Below are 19,390 nucleotides of genomic sequence, written 5' to 3' on the forward strand. Positions count from 1 at the left end.
CGTGATTGAAATTTTGAAAGGTTAATCGAACTTAATTCTCAAACCCGTTTTATGACATTGTATTTCAATCACATGTCCCAAAATATTAACCCTTCTTCGAATATTCCAAATCGTGTCGACTTATCAAATACTTCTGATTCTACTGTGTTTTTCGATACATCCATGATAGAAGAAACTCGTGGAATCCCGGATCATTTACGCGTGCAGCAGATCCCCAAATTTTTTTCCAATAAATATCGAAACATCAACTGCGACAATATGTTCTACACTGACGGATCACTTCTTGATGGGTCCACTGGCTTCGGTATCTTCAATAATCATTTAGCCGTCTCCTATAAGCTCGATAATCCTGCTTCTGTTTACGTCGCAGAATTAGCTGCAATTCAGTACACCCTAGAGATTATCGAAAAAATGCCCACGGACCATTATTTCATCTTTACGGACAGTCTCAGTTCTATCGAGGCTCTCCGATCGATGAAAGATGTTAAGCACTCTCCGTATTTCCTGGGGAAAATACGGGAACATTTGAGTGCTTTATCCGAAAAATCGTTTCAGATTACCTTAGCGTGGGTCCCTTCTCACTGCTCGATACCGGGCAATGTGAAAGCGAACTCTTTGGCTAAGGTGGGCGCAACAAACGGTGATATTTATGAAAGACCAATTGCTTTTAATGAATTTTTCGCACTTGTACGTCAGAATACGATCATCAGTTGGCAAAATGCTTGGACCAGAGGGAAATTGGGAAGGTGGTTACATTCCATAATCCCCAAAGTATCGACGAACCCGTGGTTCAAGGGGTTGGATGTAGGTCGGGATTTCATTTGCGTGATGTCCCGGCTTATGTCCAATCACTATAGATTTGACGCGCATCTCCGTCGTGTTGGGCTCGGGGAAAGTGGTATCTGTGCCTGTGGTGACGGTTATCACGACATAGAGCATGTGGTTTGGTCATGCCCTGTACACCGTGACGCCAGGTCTAAATTAATAGCTTCCCTGCAGGCCGAAAGTAGGCAGCCGGCTGTTCCTGTTCATGATGTCTTGGCGAGCAGTGACCTATCCTACATGTCCCTTATATACGTTTTCCCGAAATCCATCCACGCCCCAGTTTAATCCTATTCCCTTCCGCCTACATCCAACCAAACGACAAGAACACGTTTAGACCCCGGATCCGGAAACAGCAACTAGACCCGCACGATACTCTCAGGTCCCGAGGGAGACAACCCAATATGCCAGTCCGTAATATCTTGGCCCAGCAGCGGAACATATTCAATATGCTGCTTACCTATGCAATGGAAAACCATCAAACAACAAACCAGTGCTTTTAATGCAAAACATTCTAGCTTTAAGTTAGATTTAGTTTCAGCTCGTAGTCGGCAGCGAGGATAAAAAATTTGCTTTTAGTTATTAAGATACTTTAGAAAGTAAGCTACCAGATATAATTGGCGCCGTTAAACATTAAATTGTATTTGTGCCGTGTCAAATAAATTATAGATGAAGAAAAAATAAAGTCAAGCTTTTTCAAGTGCCCGGTCGGTAGGTGGTTTCAAGCTTTAATAACCGCGATTATCGCCATTCTCCAACAATCTAGTGATTCACAGTGCGATACTGAAACTACCTACGAAGCATGTGTTTCCGGCTGGTGTGAGATAGTTAACCGTAGTAATGCAATTAGAACAGACAAGTTCAATTGGCACTTTCGCTTTCGGTTTTACCGTACACAGCATTACATGGTCGTTTTTAAGTGGGGTACAGTTTTAAAACACAATTTCGCTACCCAACAGGGTGTGAACGCAAGGGAAGGACATGAACACCCAATTACAAACATGTTAAAAACCTTTTCGAGTGGACGGAACAGAAACGTAGTTATTTTTTAACAAGATGACGCTCTTGTATGTGTCCTATGGAGAGCTCGAAAAAAGAGTAACTTTAAGGAACAATGTCTTTTAATGTTTTTAAACTGTCTTACGCATGGGCGCAACTACGGGGGGGCTAGGGGGGCCTGAAGCCCCCCCTAGAATTTCCCAGAGAATGATTGTATTCAATATATCTACATTCCATATTACTTATCAGAGCATCAAAATCAACACAAATTGAGATGTCGTCATTCATTGGCTAAGAACTAGTTCTGCACCCAGAATCGATTCTCAACCCTTGCTCTCTTACTCACCTTACCAGTCAGACGAGAGCTGTAATAACTCGTGATGTGTCAAGAAGTCGCCATTTTACTTGGTTTCGGGCTGTGTTTCACCCGTTCCCTAGACGTCTCATCACTCGCAAGTCTCTTTCGATCTGGTCGAGCCATCATGCACGCTGCGCCCTTTAATTTCTTGTGCCGGTAGGGTTGCTGAAGAGAAGTGATTTCACAGGGTTGTCGTCCGGCATTCTTACGATGTGACCGGCCCACCGCAACCTGTTGTCTTTCGCCAGGTGTGCAATGGGGTTCTCTCCAAGCAGCGCTTGTAGCTCATGGTTCATGAGCTGTCGCCATTATCCGTCGTCCGCTTGTGCTCCACCGTAGATAGTCACCTTCTGTTCGCCGATAGGCACCTTCTGTTCGAAAACACCAAAAGGACTTCCGTAGAGGACTACCGGTTACATCAGGGTTTTGTAGTTTTTTGTATCGAAATGGTCATGTCCGATCATCACCGTGATAGGTGCGTACGTTCTTAATGTCTGAGAAGAACGGGCCGTCGTTGAGAACGTGGTCAATTTGTTTTGCTTTTTTTGGTCGAGGAAAGAAAGGACTTTGGACTACTAATCCGCGGGAAGCTGCGAAGTTGGTGCATAGCAGGCTGTGCGGGCCGATAACCGGCTTATATAAGTCTTTCCTTCCGTTCATGTCCCCAACGACGATCTTGATGTCTCTACGCGAGCAGCTATCGTGCCTTGCGGCCACAAATCCACCGTACCTTCTCTCCTTTCCGTCAAAGCTCCTGGAGCGCAACGATCCGGGATCCGGGTCGTTAAGCGATCTACTGTTACATGTACTAAGCTTCTAATCGTCGTCCTTAAGCAGGTATTAGACGACGCAAATATTTGCTATTTTTGGTACGATTTTTATTTGCACAAAATAAATTCTGTATTAAAAAATAGCAAATATTTTTGATCGTCTAATGCCTGCTTTATTTCGTCGGCTGGGTTTTGAATTCTTGATTCTCCGTAGTATGTTGATTTTAGTATGCTGCCTTACTAGGGCTGCGGTGCCTAGTCTCGCGACGGAGCTGCCGCCATAGATGTAGCTGGCGAGACACCGCATTTCATAGTTCAACCGTCCGGTCCGGATCAGTCGCTGTTTGAGCCGCCCCTAGCCTGTGGGTAGACGCGCAGACAAGCTGCTCTCTAAGGAGAACAACTATCCCTTCCTGTCAGCTTACGACCAAGTTCCCACCGGTTCACCGGTTTTTCCTTGGTTGCTCGTATCCCAGTCGGTACCACGTGGAGGTAGGAATAGGGCATTATGCCTTGAACCACACTGGGCTCTATTTTAATCTAACTAGTACGGGCGAACTGTTAAAAAACACTGCCCAGCCGTTTACCAAATCTGGCTCTCCTCAATAACGAATCAGTGTTGCTGAAAGAGCTTGGCGTTGACGGTGTGTTCTTCGTACATCTTCGGAGATTCTACATGAAAACTAGCCCCCCCTAGAAATTTTCCTTAGTTGCGCCCATGGTCTTACGTCAAAAAAGGCACAGAATGGATGTTGTAACAAATTTTTCAAACAAGCATTACCTTAAGAGCATCAACTTGGTCTGTGATGATTATGGCAAACCTGACCTGTAGGAATGAGGAAATACTGTCTAATTTATTCACATAAAAATAAAAGCCGTCACAATAAACAATTGGTGTTTACTCTAGACGTCTGAGGATGGCGTTTTTGCTGATACTGCTAAGCAGTGAAGTAACAATGATAACTAGCACATCACAAAATTGTTCTGTACGTTGTCATGGGATGCCTGTGGATAAATGGCTTATTAATGTTCTGTTCTGAAATCTGACGCAACTTTCGAAGTACTTTCATTATTAGCTTTCAAAAACATGTTCCGATGCCTTTTCTTTGATTTTTCTGTTAGGTTGAAATAATTGCCTCCAGACATCGTAGGTATTCAAAACAACCTCCGATCAGTACTATGGTACTAGTGGTCCAGAACATACTGTCCAGCAACTCCTATCCCTACATCCCGGTGGTACCAACTGGGATCAGAGCAACCATGGAAAGATCGGTGGACCTCAAACAGCGACTGATCCGGGGCGGACGACTGAATTATGAGATGCTGTGTCTCACCAGCTACACTCAAGGCGGCAGCTCCATCGTGAGACTAGGCATCGCGGCCCTAGGAAGGCTGTATGCCGAAAGAACCCTACTACGAACAATCCAAAAAGTAATACGAATCAGAACAATCGGTATCAACCCAGGCGAACGAAAAGGGAGAATGATTGAAAACTCGGTACTTGGAACGTCAGAACTGGGCATCTTAGCCAGGGAGCTGTGAAAAGTGAAGATGAAAGTAGCCGCCATCCGGGAAGTGTGGTGTCCGAAGACGAGTCAACGTGAGTTCCAAGTGGTAGATCCTATCGCGGGAACGACCTTCAAATACCAGATCTACTACAGTGGTGGCGACAGAGGTGAACGAGGCGTTGGTTTCTTCATACAGGGAAAACAGATCAAGTGAATCTTCAGGTGGGGGCCCATCAGTGACCGTTTAGGTGTGTTGAGAATCAAGGGCAGATTCTTCAATGATAGCCTGATCAAAGTATATGCACCGACAAACGATAAACCCGATGATGGGAAGAAAAAGTTTTATGAGCTGCCCAATGAGATATATGGATATTGCCCAAGACATGATATAAAGATCGTCATCGGGAGCGCAAATGCACAGGTTGAACTGGAGCAGTTATTCCGTCCTTCTATTAGTGGACACAGCCTCCATCCTACCAGTAATGAAAGTGGCCTGAGGTTGGTGAACTTCGTCACAGCGAGAGGCGACCCTGTAACAAAGCCTGCTCTCAAATCGACCATATTGTGGTTAAGGGTCAGCACTTTTCACTGTGGCCGAATGGCCACAGCAAATTGTGTGACTCACCAGAAGATCCAGAGTTATCGAGAGCTCAAAAAGTGAGCGGTTGTTGTGTGCAATCCTTTGGCTCATCTTGGAAATTTGGACCGAAGACAAACTGGATGGACGGACTCATTTGCCTAATGTATAAAAAGGGCCACCAACTCGATCGCAGTAATCATCAAGACTTAACACTCCTCAATTGGCATGCTGTTTAAAAGACTGAGGCCTTTGTAGGAGAGTACCAGAGCGGTTTCCGGGAAGAGCGGTTCACCTTGAGTAAAATCCTTGACAATTTCAGAGAAGTAAACTTGCATGCTTCTCATCTGTTTATAGGCTTCAAGGATGCGACGATTCAGTTATGGCAGATTATGCTTGAACGCGATTTTCCAACGAAGCTGATTAAGCTTATTCATGCTACCCTTGACGGTTTCTCATCAGAGTCTCATATGCTTTGTGGATGATATTGATATCGTCGGTATTAACACAGCAGTGGAAAAGGCATTCGTGCTTTTCAAAAGGAAAGCCGCGAGTTGGACCATAAACTCTCCTAAATTACCATCAACTCTTCCAAAACAAGGTACATGGTGGCTGGTGGAGAGCGTGGAAGTTCTCCGAGTCTTGGTACTGAGATTGTGATAGATGGGGGTATCTATGAAGTAGTCGACGAATTTGTGTACCTTGGTATTCTCGTAACGTGTGACAACGACGTTAGCCGCGAAGTGAAGTGACGGATGGCAGCTGCAACCAGGACCTTTCACGGTTAAGGTAGCCATCTGGGATCCCGCAGCATGCGTGTCCACGCGAAGATTGCGCTATACAGGACGCTGAGTCTCCCGGTGGTACTGGTGGCCGTGAGGGTTGGTCAATGAAGGAAGTCGAGCGGCGAGCATTTCGAGTATTCCAGCGAAGTATCTTTGGTTTAATATATGATGGAAAACTGGAGAATGGAGAGTGGCACAGGCGCCTGAGCCACGAGATATTCCAAGCATGCCAACATGCGGATATCATCAAGCTGATAAACGGCTACAATGGTCTGGCCACGTGGTACGGACGTTCAACAGAGAGCCCGACAGAGGTCGGCGACTCTGGATAGACTCCGTACTTTTTGGAAGGGTGGGGTGGATGAGGAAGCCTGATCGGCGGATGAATTTTTTTTTCGAAAACTTATGAATAAATTTAGTAAAGTGGGCAATGTATGCAGTTTGCGAGGATGCGAAAATGAACGGGAATAGAAGGTGTGACTTTTAGGCTTAGAAAAATTTTTTCCTCGTCCAGACGGGACACGAACCCGCAATCTCAGTTGTCTCCGGCAAGGTGCTTTGGCCAATTAAACTACTGGGAAAGGTATAGCTAGTTCTAAACCAAAGTCGAATCACCCTCTACTATTGTGTTCCCGTATCTCAGCACGCCAATGATGAACTGCACACACTGCACACGGTGGGAGTTTTATTTTTGTAACTGAGAGAGTGATCCCTTCACGCACACAGTGTATAACGACTTATTATATCTACAGTGGCGCAAGCGATGAGACACGTCAGTTGCTGGCTAGACTCCAAACGCGTATCACGGAAGAGCTCCGTTGGCTAAATTTACTTTACGAACTAATTTCATTTTTGTCATATGACTTACATTTTAAGTTTAGTAAAGCGGGCAATGTATGCAGTTTGCGAGGATGCGAAAATGAACGGGAATAGAAGGTGTGACTTTTAGGCTTAGAAAAAATTTTCCCTCGTCCAGACGGGATTTTTTCTAAGCCTAAAAGTCACACCTTCTATTCCCGTTCATTTTCGCATCCTCGCAAACTGCATACATTGCCCGCTTTACTATCCTCAAAATGTAAGTCATATGACAAAAATGAAATTAGTTCGTAAAGTAAAATTATGAATAAATTATTAAATTACAAAATTCAACCAGCAACAAGCTTTTCGTGTTTGGTGCAGAAAAATCAGCCACTTGTGATTTGGGCAGTCCCACTCCTGAGAAGATGGACTACCCATAACAACCTGTTTGCTTTGTTGAACTGTAATTTGATGAACAATGCTATTCAAGCAGCAGGGCTGGCAGCAGTTTTTTTTTTTAGAGACTTGGTCTCTTTTTTCAACGAAAAGTCTCTAAAGTCTCTTTTTTCATCTAGAAAGGACTCTTTTTGACCTGAAATTTTCTTTATCCATTTCTCGTTAAAGTTATCGTTTGGAGTTAATAATGCAAGTCTGATAAATTAAACATTCGAACAATTTTGGAATATAGTAGTAGTCATGCTACAAAAATTACACGTTTATATTGCCTTTTTCACAAATCGTTAAATTTTCTTTGCTTTTTAGTCTGAATTTCTTCATAAATTTTTTATATGGACTCTTTTTGGCTCCTTTTTTGTCTCTTTATAGTCTATTTTTCCATCCATTTGATATCAAAAGTTTCTATTTTCGAGTCGCTCAGTCGCTGCCAGCTCTGAAATTACAACTAAAATTGTGATAAAATTGAAATTCAGCAATAATATAGATAATGCTGTCAATTCCATAAACTGGATACTCGCTCTTTAAAAGCGAAAGAATCGTTGTGACTTAAGTGCTTTTAAAGTCAAATAATAAAGTCGAACGAAATTCAAATTATATGGTTCATTGGATCATAGGTTTGACAGAATTGATGTTGCCGGAGGTGGAGTTGTAATATTTATCCACCGTCGAATAAAACATCGTGAACTCCCCCATCTTGAAACTAAAGCCATTGATAGATTGGGAATTTAAATTGAAGCTGATATTAGCATTCTATTTATAGCCGCAGTGTATTATCAATGCATTAGTGACCAGAAAAATCATTTTATTACAATTTTAAAAAATAATTCACGTGAAATAAATCTAAACTTAGTCTAATCGTCGGTGATTTTACACGCAAAAGTTCAAGTCTTGTAATACCAATGTGTCTCCCCGATTCGCACAAATTTTGCAGTAAAATCGCACAATAAATGTACATAACGCAACAGTTGTACTGCGAAAACATTGATTTATGAAAGTGAACCGATAAGTTAATATTTGCATTAATCTAATCAGTACCCAAATTATTGGTTGCTCTGTTTAAACGAGAGCAACCTTCTGAAAACATTATCAATACCAGTACTAATCAACATGACGATACAAACACCAATGGGAACTTTTAAAGTGTAGTAGTTTGGAGCTGCCAAATACATTGAAGAAACGCTAGAGCATGATTTACATTGCGCTGAAAATGCACAATTTTGTCTTGGTCGCACCATCCAACTTTAACGTGTAATGCGAAACATCGATCTTGGAATAATGCAATCCCAATGGAAAAATATTGTTTTACAACCGCTTGATCGGATTTAACTCAGTTTTATTTCCGAATAGTCCTACATAATTTTATTCTGTAACGATTCTAACGTTGATTTTCTTCTGGTGATTTTCCTATAACATTTTCTATATCCCATGGAACTGTTTTAAATAGCACTAGTTCTGTATTAAATTATCACAGGACTCGATCCACGATAAAAAAAAACTTGATTTGTGATATTATTTTACAAAACAGTGCTGACATTGACATAAGATGGCATGAGAAGTTTAGCGAGTGGAATTTAATACACCAAATATTGACAATGAACTTCAACTTTCTATACGTTTGAAGAACATACGGAGACGTTAATACCAAAGATCTCGTGATCCTACTTTGAAAGTTAAAGATTTACGAAAGGAAATTAAACATAAATTCACTCTCTTGCGAAATGAAAATTTCATGAGAGAAGTTGAACAACTGAAATCATACTCAGAACGCTTGTGGAAACTTTCGAAGGTTCTCAATGACCTTCCCAAGCGGGCTTGTGAACGGTCAACACTTTCATTTGATTCGCTTCATAATGTACGTCGCAGTAGGCTTTCGCTCGTAAATGCAGAACCATCGGTTCTTGCACACAGAGCAAATGGAATAACATATTCGCGTATCAACGAGTTGCACATTGTCATTTGTTTGGTGATGTTATTTTGTTTTATTTCTGTCAATTTGATTCTTACTTATTGCTAGTACCTACTATAGAACTCAAACATGTTTGAAACTCTGCTTGGACGTCTGTCTGCAATATAAACAATTTCAAAAATCTTCGCACACAATGTGCATAATTCTCATTTCTAGAAAAAATATTTGCTTACTATTTCATTCAAACAACTTATAGTGAGAAGGATCAGATTGATTTTATTGAACTGAATAAGCAGATTCAATTTACCAAAAAACTATTCCTTCGAATATTTTTATTTCTCTTTATTTGATCTCATTCTTGTATTTACCAAATTTATTGCTCGCAGCTCTTTGTACTATCAAACACAGGATTCTGTACGTTTTGAGGCCAAATAGTCGAAGATGTAAAGATACTGAAAATATTTCGCATATTCCACCTCAAACTGCCGTTGTTCGTCGTCCTTCAAAACCAGCACCAAATTTGCTCAACTGTAGACTGCAGACGTCACATTGTTTACTGACGCCCCGTTCCGGAAACGATCTTCACAATACATATTGAGCAAAGAAACAAACTGATGAAAAGATACTGCCAGCTCATTGATTATGTAGACTTTTTTGCAATAAAAATTTCGCAAACAAAACTATAATTATTGTAATAAAAATTAGCAAAATAACAGGTGCAAAACAGGTTCTGGTGAGAAGATAAACTTCCAGCTGGTTCTGGAAAAATAGCGACCGAGCTTGGATCGAGTATTTCCTATTAACATGCAACATCGGGCTTCATCTTCATGCACATTCCCGAACAGCTGGGATTCCTCAGCACACTACATTAACGACTTGTTTCCGGTTGCACTTGATTAATCATTATCAGTGTGGCGATGCGCATATCACAATGCCTCCAGACTGCTCCCAGACTAGTGGCGTAACACAGCGTCAACGGTCTAGATATAGGTACCGGACGATCCCAATTTAATTGTTGTTTTTGGCGGGCACTAGGCAATGCGTAACTACTTTGCAATCTACACACATTGAGTTGCAAAATGAATTGACAAATTGATTATTGATGTTCACTTTTGTCTTTTTTTGTTTTATATCTTCCTCGCAAAGTATGTTTAACTGTCAATCTTTTTTAAACATCATTCAATTTACACAAATCTAGTCATAAAATAACAATTGATGAAGGATTGACGGTATACACTAACACCGAAGGGGCGAATCGAATTAGCAACAAAATAACCATTACCAGCAATACAATTGATGGTTCGCAAAAAAAGCCCACTAACGTAACGTACAAAATCCTAACCCGTACCGATCGCGACCGTAGTTCGTTTAATACTACAATAGTGACGTTCAGCTGGCCGCTGTTGTCTGCGACTGAACGATGATGATGGGGTGTGTTGCTCCCCGACGAACAGAGTAAAACAAGACAGCATTCAGTGGCGTCGGATATCGTCTCTCGACACGGCATACCTCTTGCCAAGCAGCAGCAACAACAGCCGAACGTGCCGATTGTATGCCGGTTGTATCACCAGCTTCTATCTGCCCCCGCCTGCTGCTGGCTGATATCGGTACTAGGATGGGACTCGGCCCGCTCTGCTCCGTGACCGGTTGCTGACCAGACCAGCAAGAGCGAGAGCGGCTCAATTTCTACACGGTATTGACCACACTGATTGGGAATCGATTCTTGTCTCGTTTCATGCTTCATTAGGCAGCGGTGGCCGCGTCCAGCGAGCAGGCGCGAGAGATGCGCGACGACGACGACGGCGGTGTGCTTCATCAGTCCAGTCGATTGTTCACCTGGAAAGCATTCTGGAGGCTTTGCTTTGTGTGAGCCTTTTTCATTACTCTTCTAGGACAGATGAGTTCTGTGTTTTGTCTTTCTGACAGAAGAAAGACGATGTAATTCCGTCTTAAAACTTCCGAAATGTCTCGAAGATATCACCGTTATATTTTTTTTATTTTTAAATTTGTCAGATATAAGTTACCTAGTCATTTATCTTTTTAAATACATGTTATTGTTTATTGTTTTTTTTTTATTTGGGGGGTTAGTTAGTAGCTTAAGTATTTATGATAAATATTAGTAAATAATGAGTATGTGTTTCCAATCACAAATGGTGACTTCTCAACACTGTTAGTAATTTGTAATTTTAATTGTTAGGATTTGTTTGCTTTCGCAATTAGGACTTATCATTCGTAGGGATTTAAACCTACTTGTCAAGAAAGGAAAGTAAACTTACAACTAACTTAAATGCTAACTTATTGGCTATAGAGAAGCTTATCGTAGCAATTGAGGATTGCAACGATTTTTGTCGAAAATTGTTAATAATTTTATTTGACATAGCTTCTAATGGTTCAACACCAGTAAGTCTATGTAATTCGAGTGTACCAAACCAAGGAGGACGCTTCAAAATCATTTTCAGAATTTTATTCTGAATCCTTTGGAGCGTTTTCTTCCTTGTTGAACAGCAACTTGACCAGATCGGTACAGCATAAAGCATTGCTGGTCTAAAAATTTGTTTGTAAATCAAAAGTTTGTTCTTTAAACAAAGTTCAGCATTCCTGGTAATGAGAGGATATTAACATCTCGTATATTTGATAATTTTAATCGTAAATTAGTCCCAAGTACTTAACCTTGTCAGACCAACTTAAAATAACCCCATTCATCTTGACAACGTGATTATTGTTTGGCTTGAGGAAAGAAGCCCTAGGCTTATGAGGAAAAATTATCATTTGAGTTTTAGAAGCATTGGGAGAGATTTTCCACTTTTGCAAGTAGGAAGAAAAAATATCTAAATTTTTCTGCAATCGACTGCATATGACACGAAGGCTTTTTCCTCTTACAGAAATGCTTGTGTCATCACAGAACAATGACTTCCTGGAGGCAAATCAGGAAGATCTGAAGTGAACATATTATACAGGACTGGGCCCAAGACAGAACCTTGAGGCAAACCTGCTCTGACAGGAAATCTATCAGATTTTGAGTTCTGATAGACAACCTGCAAAGTTCGATCAGAAAGATAATTTTTCAAAATTTTGATTAGGAAAATTGGCAAATTAAATGTTTGCAATTTCGCAATCAAACCTTTATGCCAAACACTGTCGAAAGCTTTTTCTATGTCTAAAAGAGCAGCTCCAGTGGAATAACCTTCAGATTTGTTAGCTCGTATCAAATTAGTAACTCTGAGCAATTGATGAGTTGTGGAATGCCCATGGCGAAATCCAAACTGTTCATTTGCAAAAATTTAATTTTCGTTGATGTGTGACATCATTCGGTTAAGAATAATTCTTTCAAACAGTTTACTTATTGAAGAAAGCAAACTGATTGGTCGGTAACTTGAAACTTCAGCTGGATTCTTATCCGGCTTTAAAATTGGAGTAATTTTTGCATTTTTCCATAATTTGGGAAAATATGCAATTTCGAAGCAGCAATTGAAAATTTTCACTAAAAATTCCATTGTGCTCTCAGGGAGATGTTTGATTGGTATATTAAAGATTCCATCGTCACCAGGTGCTTGCTAATTTTTGGAATTTTTACTAATTGATTTAATCTCATTCAAGTTAGTTTCAATTATTTCTGCAGGTAAAAAATTCTGGGAAGAAATTAAATCAAATTGACGTGTGACTTCATTTTCAATTGTACTCACAAAATTCAAATTTGAGTTATGAACACTCTCAAACTGCTGAGCAAGTCTTTGAGCCTTTTGTTCATTGGATACAAGAAAACGTTCACCATCTTTTAAAACTGGAATAGGCTTTGAAGGTTTCTTAAGAATCTTCGACAGCTTCCAAAAGGGTTTTGAATAGGGTTTAAATTTTTCAACTTTAGTCTCAAAATTTTGATTTCTCAGAAGAGTAAATCTATGTTTAACCTCTTTCTGTAAATCTTTATAAATAGTTTTAAACACAGGGTCACGACGAGAACGTTGATATTGACGTCTGCGGCCATTTTTCAAACGAATTAGAAGTTGAAGATTTTCGTCAATTATTGGTAAATCAAATTTCACTTGAGATAAAGAAAAAGTTATTGGAAGATGGTCAGAATCAAAGTCAGCATGTGTGATCAAATCACTACATACATGACTTTGATCTGTTAGCACCAAATCAATTGTTGAAGGGTTTCTTACAGAAGAAAAGCATGTAGGACTTATTGTTTATTGTTTGTTGTACCATCGTCAAGGTATTTGAATATTTCAATAGATTGTTTAAGCGGGAAAATTACTTTGAAAGACTATTTGTAAAACACTTTCAGGAGTTGTTTTCTATTTAAAAAACAAACAATACACAGAATCAATTTTTCTAGTTTATAAGAAAATATATTTAAAGATTGCTATTATAAACTAACCATGAAAAAAATATAACATCCCCGTTATGTTAATTTTTCGTAAAATCGAAATTTGGATATTTTGTTGAAAATAAAAAATCAGATCTTCTCTAATAATACGATGAAACAAAAAACCCCTTTTGAGTTATTTAAAAAACATGTAGGCGCTTTTAATATAGATATGTCAACAAAGCTGAAGCAAAAATTTAATATCAATCTTATTAATTATTTTTTCTTATTTATTTTTATCTTATGAATTAATTTTATCTTATTAATACAAGCTTAATGGATGATTTTCATGATTCTACAGTGTTTTTCTTAATTTTTTTACGAGGTGACAAGGAGAAATATAACTTGGCATTTAGGTACCATTAAGAAGAAGAAAATGTCAATAAAAAATAAAACAAAATGGCGTACTTTTTAACAATCTTGCACGGTGGTTAGTCGATGAAAATCAAATACCTCGCACAAATTTGGTCTCTGTTTTCAAATTTCTATGTCTTCCGCATATAATCTCTGGTGAAAATGTGTCCGAAACTAAATACAAAACAAACAAATTCATTCGATAATGGTCTACTTCCGCATTTATTTTTTGCAACAACAAAATTCCGTCATCTTGATCGGTCCATACCTGCCCGCCTCCAACCCCGCGGGCACCCCGTGCTTGCCAAAGCATGCTTCACCTAGTCTGACCACTCTGCTCTTTGCGCTTCACCCCATCTCGTACCAACCGGATTCCGTATTTTTTTGTGGAGCCCATAGTAGGCACGATTCCCGCTGATAATTCGCCTCCTAAACTCACGGCAGGTATCGTTTCTCTCAGCCACCATTGAGCCAAGGTACACGAACTTATCACCGTCGATTATCACAACACTACCTAGGCGTGTCTTGTCGCGCTCAGCATCACCCGCTAGTATGAGTTTCGGTTTAGACGTATTTATCTTCAATCTTCTCTGCTTCATATTTTAGTCTGGTGTACTGATCTGCCACCGCCTCAAATATTGATCAACATGCCGGAAAGACCATCACCTTGACGAAGTCCCCTGCGGGATCCGAATGGGTCAGATAGACCACCCGAAATCCTCACACAACCTCTAGTAAGCTTCCCGGGGAAGCCGTTCTCGTCGAGTATTCTTCATAGCTCTTAACGATTAATTCGATGGAGAGATGATGCGTAGAGACTCTGTATTCGCGGCATTTCTAGAGGATCTGCAGCAGAGCAAAGATCTGGTATGTGGTTGGAGCAAATAACCGTTTTCTTCCACTCCTCCGGCAAGCATTCCGTTTCCGAAATCATGACAATCAACCGATGCAGACAACTGGCCAATTTGCCCGGGCCCAACTTGAGAAGCTCCGCTCCGATACCACCCTTTCCAGCTGCTTTGTTGTTTTTAAGCAGCCGGATAGCATCATTAACTTCGCCTATGAATGGGGTGGCACATCTCCGTCGCTTACTTGCGACAGAGTCTGCTGCGTCGCAGTTCCGGTCTCCTGCCTTTGACCACCTCACGATCATCCATCAATAATATATCATCACAAGCCTTTGCAGGATTCGTTGAATTTCTGATAGAACTTTCGTGTTTCATGAGAACGGTACAGCTGTTACAGTTCTTCACAGTCCTCCTCCTCCTGGGGGCACTTTTTTCCTGGAAGAGTTGGTTTCTGTTTTTTTTTACCGCTCCACGTTCTAACGAGCGGCTCTTCGCGGTATTTCAAGCAGACCTTTAGAAGGGCTTCTTCCAGCTCGTCCTCGTTTGACAGTGCAGTTTCGAGAAAAAGCGCGTAGTTTCCGGCGACTTCGGGTTGCTTCAGCCGCGCGAGATTATACCTTGGCGGGCTACGGTACCGTATGTTGTTTAAACGGATAGTTTTTGGCTTATCTTCACCATCACTAGGTCCGAGTCGATGGTAGCGCCCCGAGCTTTGACGTCGATAATGTCTGAAAAGTGCCGACCATCTATTAAAACGGTCGATTTAAGTTTCTGTTTGGTTAGGTGGCTATACTGGAAAAATGTGCTAGGTATGGTTGTGCTAGGTTTGCGTTCTTGGAGGCGGTGAAGTCGATTAATATTAGGCCATTTTTATTCGTCAGCTGGTGTGCGCTCAATCGCTCAATTACCGGTCTGAATTCCTTCTCCTGACTTACCTGAGCGTTGTTATCCCCGATGATAATCTTGACATAATGTTTTGGGCAGCGATCGTACATTCTAACTGCGCGTAGAATTCGTCTATGTCGTCACCGTCATCCTTTATAATGGTGATATTGAAGAATCGGCCTTTGATTCTCAACCTGCATATTCTGGGGTTACCCGGCCACCATCCCTGTACGTACGCACCATCGTCCCATTCCAGCATACCTGCAGCGCTACGATGTTAATCTTGCGGTTTTTCAATTCTTCGGAAAGTGTATGGGTACTTCCTAGGAAATTGGGAAATCAGCAGATTTGTGTTCCGAGTATCCGAGTATCGAGTCCGCTCTCGTCGCTTTGATCTTTGCCGATTATTCTGCTTTGAAATCTGCCGATTTTTGATAAGTTTACCTTCACACGCACTGTCGAAACTACCAATGCATAATCAATCATAGTAACCCATTAGTCAGCAGAAAAAAATCACAGTCTCTCAGCCGATCTCTAACCGTGATGGCGTAAACAATGAAGCTACCTGGTCAAAAGAGTCCGCCGCGTCCGAAAAGGGACATCGTGCGGCACTTTGTGGACGCCGGATACGCCCGTTCCGGCATCTACAAAATGTTGACACTATTAGACAACAATCAGAGCATCGAAAGAAAGCCTGAGCGACAAGAAGCTCCAAAGGATGCTGAAGGGGAAGACCTAGGAGAAAGTGGCTACATCGCTGCGTGCGCATGGTCGGGAGGTCGGTGCAATCGGCCAAACAGTGAAAAAGTACCTGGCAAACATGGAACCGATCTATGAAGAAGCGGCAGTCCACTGTCCACTGGTCTCGGAGCTGCAGACAATGACCCAGCGGCAGCGGCTGAATAAGATGGTCAAGTCGATTTTCCCAGCGAATCGCAACGTGGTGGTGGTGATGGTAGGGCACTTCGTATTTTACTTCTTCCACCAGTTTTTTTCTGATTTTCTAAGTTATGAAAATGTTTCAGACCAATCTGGGATAGTTTCGCACTATCTAATCTATAACAACATTATTTAGTAGCTCCAAGCCTAGTGTAAGACTATTTTTTTGATTGATTTTTGGACTTAAAAGCGTTTTTTACGACTCTAGGTTTACCCACACGGTTATGATACCCTAGGACAGGACGTGACAAGTGGCTTCTAGTTATTCTTCTTTTCGTTCAAAATTGCCCTCATGAAACATTGTGATTTTTCGTCCCGGCGCTTGCCAATGTTTCCAAAAATGTTTAATTAGCAAAATATAAATATCAAGGATTTTCCAAGTTCTGGATTTTAATTTTAATTAATTCATTTGATAATGCTAGTTCAATTGATTAGAAGATATATGCAGAGCCGGATTTACCATTGTGGGGGCCCGGGGCCCAGTTTACAGTGGGGGCCCCAGAATAAAACGAACCCGTTTTTTTATCGTACGAGTTAAAAACATTTATTTGTTATTGAAATGTTACCAAAAATTTGCTATAATTTTTTCTAACGAGTTTTTTTGCAGAGAACTTATTGATTGAATAATCAACATTCAGCTCCTTCAGAATATTGTACTCTCAACATAAAAATGCTAAGTTTGACAGCCTTTCACTCTGCATAGTCGTACGCAACCTATTTTCAATCAGTTTCATCTTCGAAAAAGACCTTTCTCCAGTTGCGTTCGAGATCATTAGGCACAAATAAATTCTTAAATAAAATAATTTTTGCAAGGCGCTAACGAGTTTTTGATTTTTTTTTCATGTACCTAATCTTCTTCTTTGAGCTCCACTTTGATATACGCGGGGTTTTGTGGTGATCGCTCATTTAGAAAAAAATGTAATAACAAATTCGGTTCTTGCTCACTGTTTATGTTAAGATGTCTACAACTGCTCGAAATCCGGAAATTTTTTCTTGATATCTGAAAAACAAAACCTACCGCAATTTGAAAAACCCAAATTAATCCACCTAGTGGTGAGACCCAGCCTTTCTCATTGAAACTTATTATTTGTTAAAATAGAATTACACAACACTCCCATTTAAAAAAAATACACCTTGAAAATTTCTGCTGGATTTATTTTCCACTTTAATCAACGAATTTCTGGTAGCCAATAGCACAACTATAACGAACATTCAAAACCTAACATTCACACACATATGAGCATACATTAACACTTACACATGCAAATACCATGAAATAAATATGTTTCAAATACATCACGCGAAAAATCCACTGCCGACTTATTCTATTGCTCACCCCTCACTACACACACTGCTGTGCAGGCGTTGTTTATGCGACTGAAAGGAATTTCTCATCACACACAGGAGAGTCAGCTGACGCTGATAACTCTTATAGGCTTGTGTGATCGAGACCAAAGCCAGTCTGAGTCATGCCTGCGAGTGCAACACAACAACGGAAGGTGCTCCGTAGGGCTAAATTTTTTCGAATTAATTTCTATCTTTAACAACGGCTTTTACCCGTTATCATTCAAATTCATTAAAGGGAGACAGTGTGTGCAGCCGGGGAAGCGAAAAATAAGCGAACTGAAAATATGATACAAATTTGGAAAAACATACCGCATCCAGACGGGGCTTGAACCCGCAGTCTCTCTGACTACTTCACTGGTTGCCGGAATACTTCCTAAAATGGCCAAATTCTGCCTAATCTGTTTATAGTACAATATCAAATTTGGAAAATGTTTAGGCCACATATTTTGATCGTTTCTATAGTTTTAAACAGTCTCCGAGCCACTTTTCTTTCCATAACTTTTAAACCACATGCTTAAACATTATGATGGTTTTAAAGACAAGTTTATTTGATCCATTGCATCCAACTATGTTCGATCGGTTGCGTAGTTTCTGTGGTACCTAATAAGGTTTCGTGATTTTTACAATTTGATACATAACGGACAAAATTAAAGTCCGATAACACTGTAATTAAATAGGATTTTATTTCGCAACTAGATCTTTTATTTGAGAATAATCTAGTGAAAATCCAGCCATTCTGAAAAAAATGAGTGAGCTTAAGTAGTCTTTGGATTATGTTTCTTTTCACAACGTGATTTCCTTCTTTTATACATATCTTTTATACATCATTTATACAACCACATGTTTAATTATTAGTTAAGGATTTTCAAGACAGGCCGTTCATTTGGCACCAGTTTTGTTAAAATTGGTTTTTTAGTTTTTGAGATAATGAAATTTCGTGATTTTCACATTTTGATACAGGGTGCCTTAACTGAAAATCCGATTACCATAAAGTTCAATAGGGTGTTATGAGGCCACTTGACCTTTCACTTTCAACTAATTTCGTAAAAACCGGTCTAGCCATTTCTGAGAACAGTAAGTGAGTTTAAGCAGTCTTTGGTATATGCGTTGCTTTTATAACGTGATTTGACATTTTTATAAATAACGGATAAAGTTACTAACCTATTACAATGAAATTTAATAGCAACCTATGGGACAACAAGGCCTTTTATTCGAGACTAATTTTGTGAAAATCGGTCCAGCCATCCCCGAGAAAATTGAGTGAGTTTAAACAGCCTCTGAAAAACATTTCTTCACATAACTTTTGAACCATATGTTCAATCTTTATGAAATTTATAAGTTAAGAGTTCTGAAGATAGCCCGTTCATTTGACATCAGTTTTGTTAAAGTCGGTTGTGCAGTTTCTGAGATATTGATGTTTCGTGATTAATACATTTTGATACATAACCTCTAAAGCAAAAATCCGATTACAATGGAATTTAATAGCAACCTATGGGGTAACTACACCTTTCATTTGCAATTAATTTCACGGAAATCGGTTCAGCCATCTCTGAGAAAAACGAGTGAGAAAAAAAAGTTACACATACACACACACGCACACACACACATACACACATACATACATACATACAGAAAATGCTCAGCTCATCGAACTAAGTCGAGCGATATA

At 40.2% G+C, this 19,390-nt stretch overlaps 1 protein-coding gene across 1 annotated transcript in view; it reads right to left on the reverse strand.

The window, feature by feature from the left end:
- Nucleotides 1-10,371, reverse strand: part of LOC129729718 (protein NDRG3) — a 136,002-nt gene extending 125,631 nt beyond the window's left edge. Inside the window, exon 1 of the mRNA XM_055688492.1 lies at nt 10,262-10,371. The gene's annotated coding sequence lies outside the window, so the exon portion shown is untranslated. The remainder of the gene's footprint in view (nt 1-10,261) is intronic.
- Between the last annotated feature and the right edge of the window lie 9,019 nt (nt 10,372-19,390).

This window comes from Wyeomyia smithii, chromosome 3 (genome assembly GCF_029784165.1).
Source record: "Wyeomyia smithii strain HCP4-BCI-WySm-NY-G18 chromosome 3, ASM2978416v1, whole genome shotgun sequence".
In the NCBI taxonomy this organism is placed as follows: domain Eukaryota; kingdom Metazoa; phylum Arthropoda; class Insecta; order Diptera; family Culicidae; genus Wyeomyia; species Wyeomyia smithii.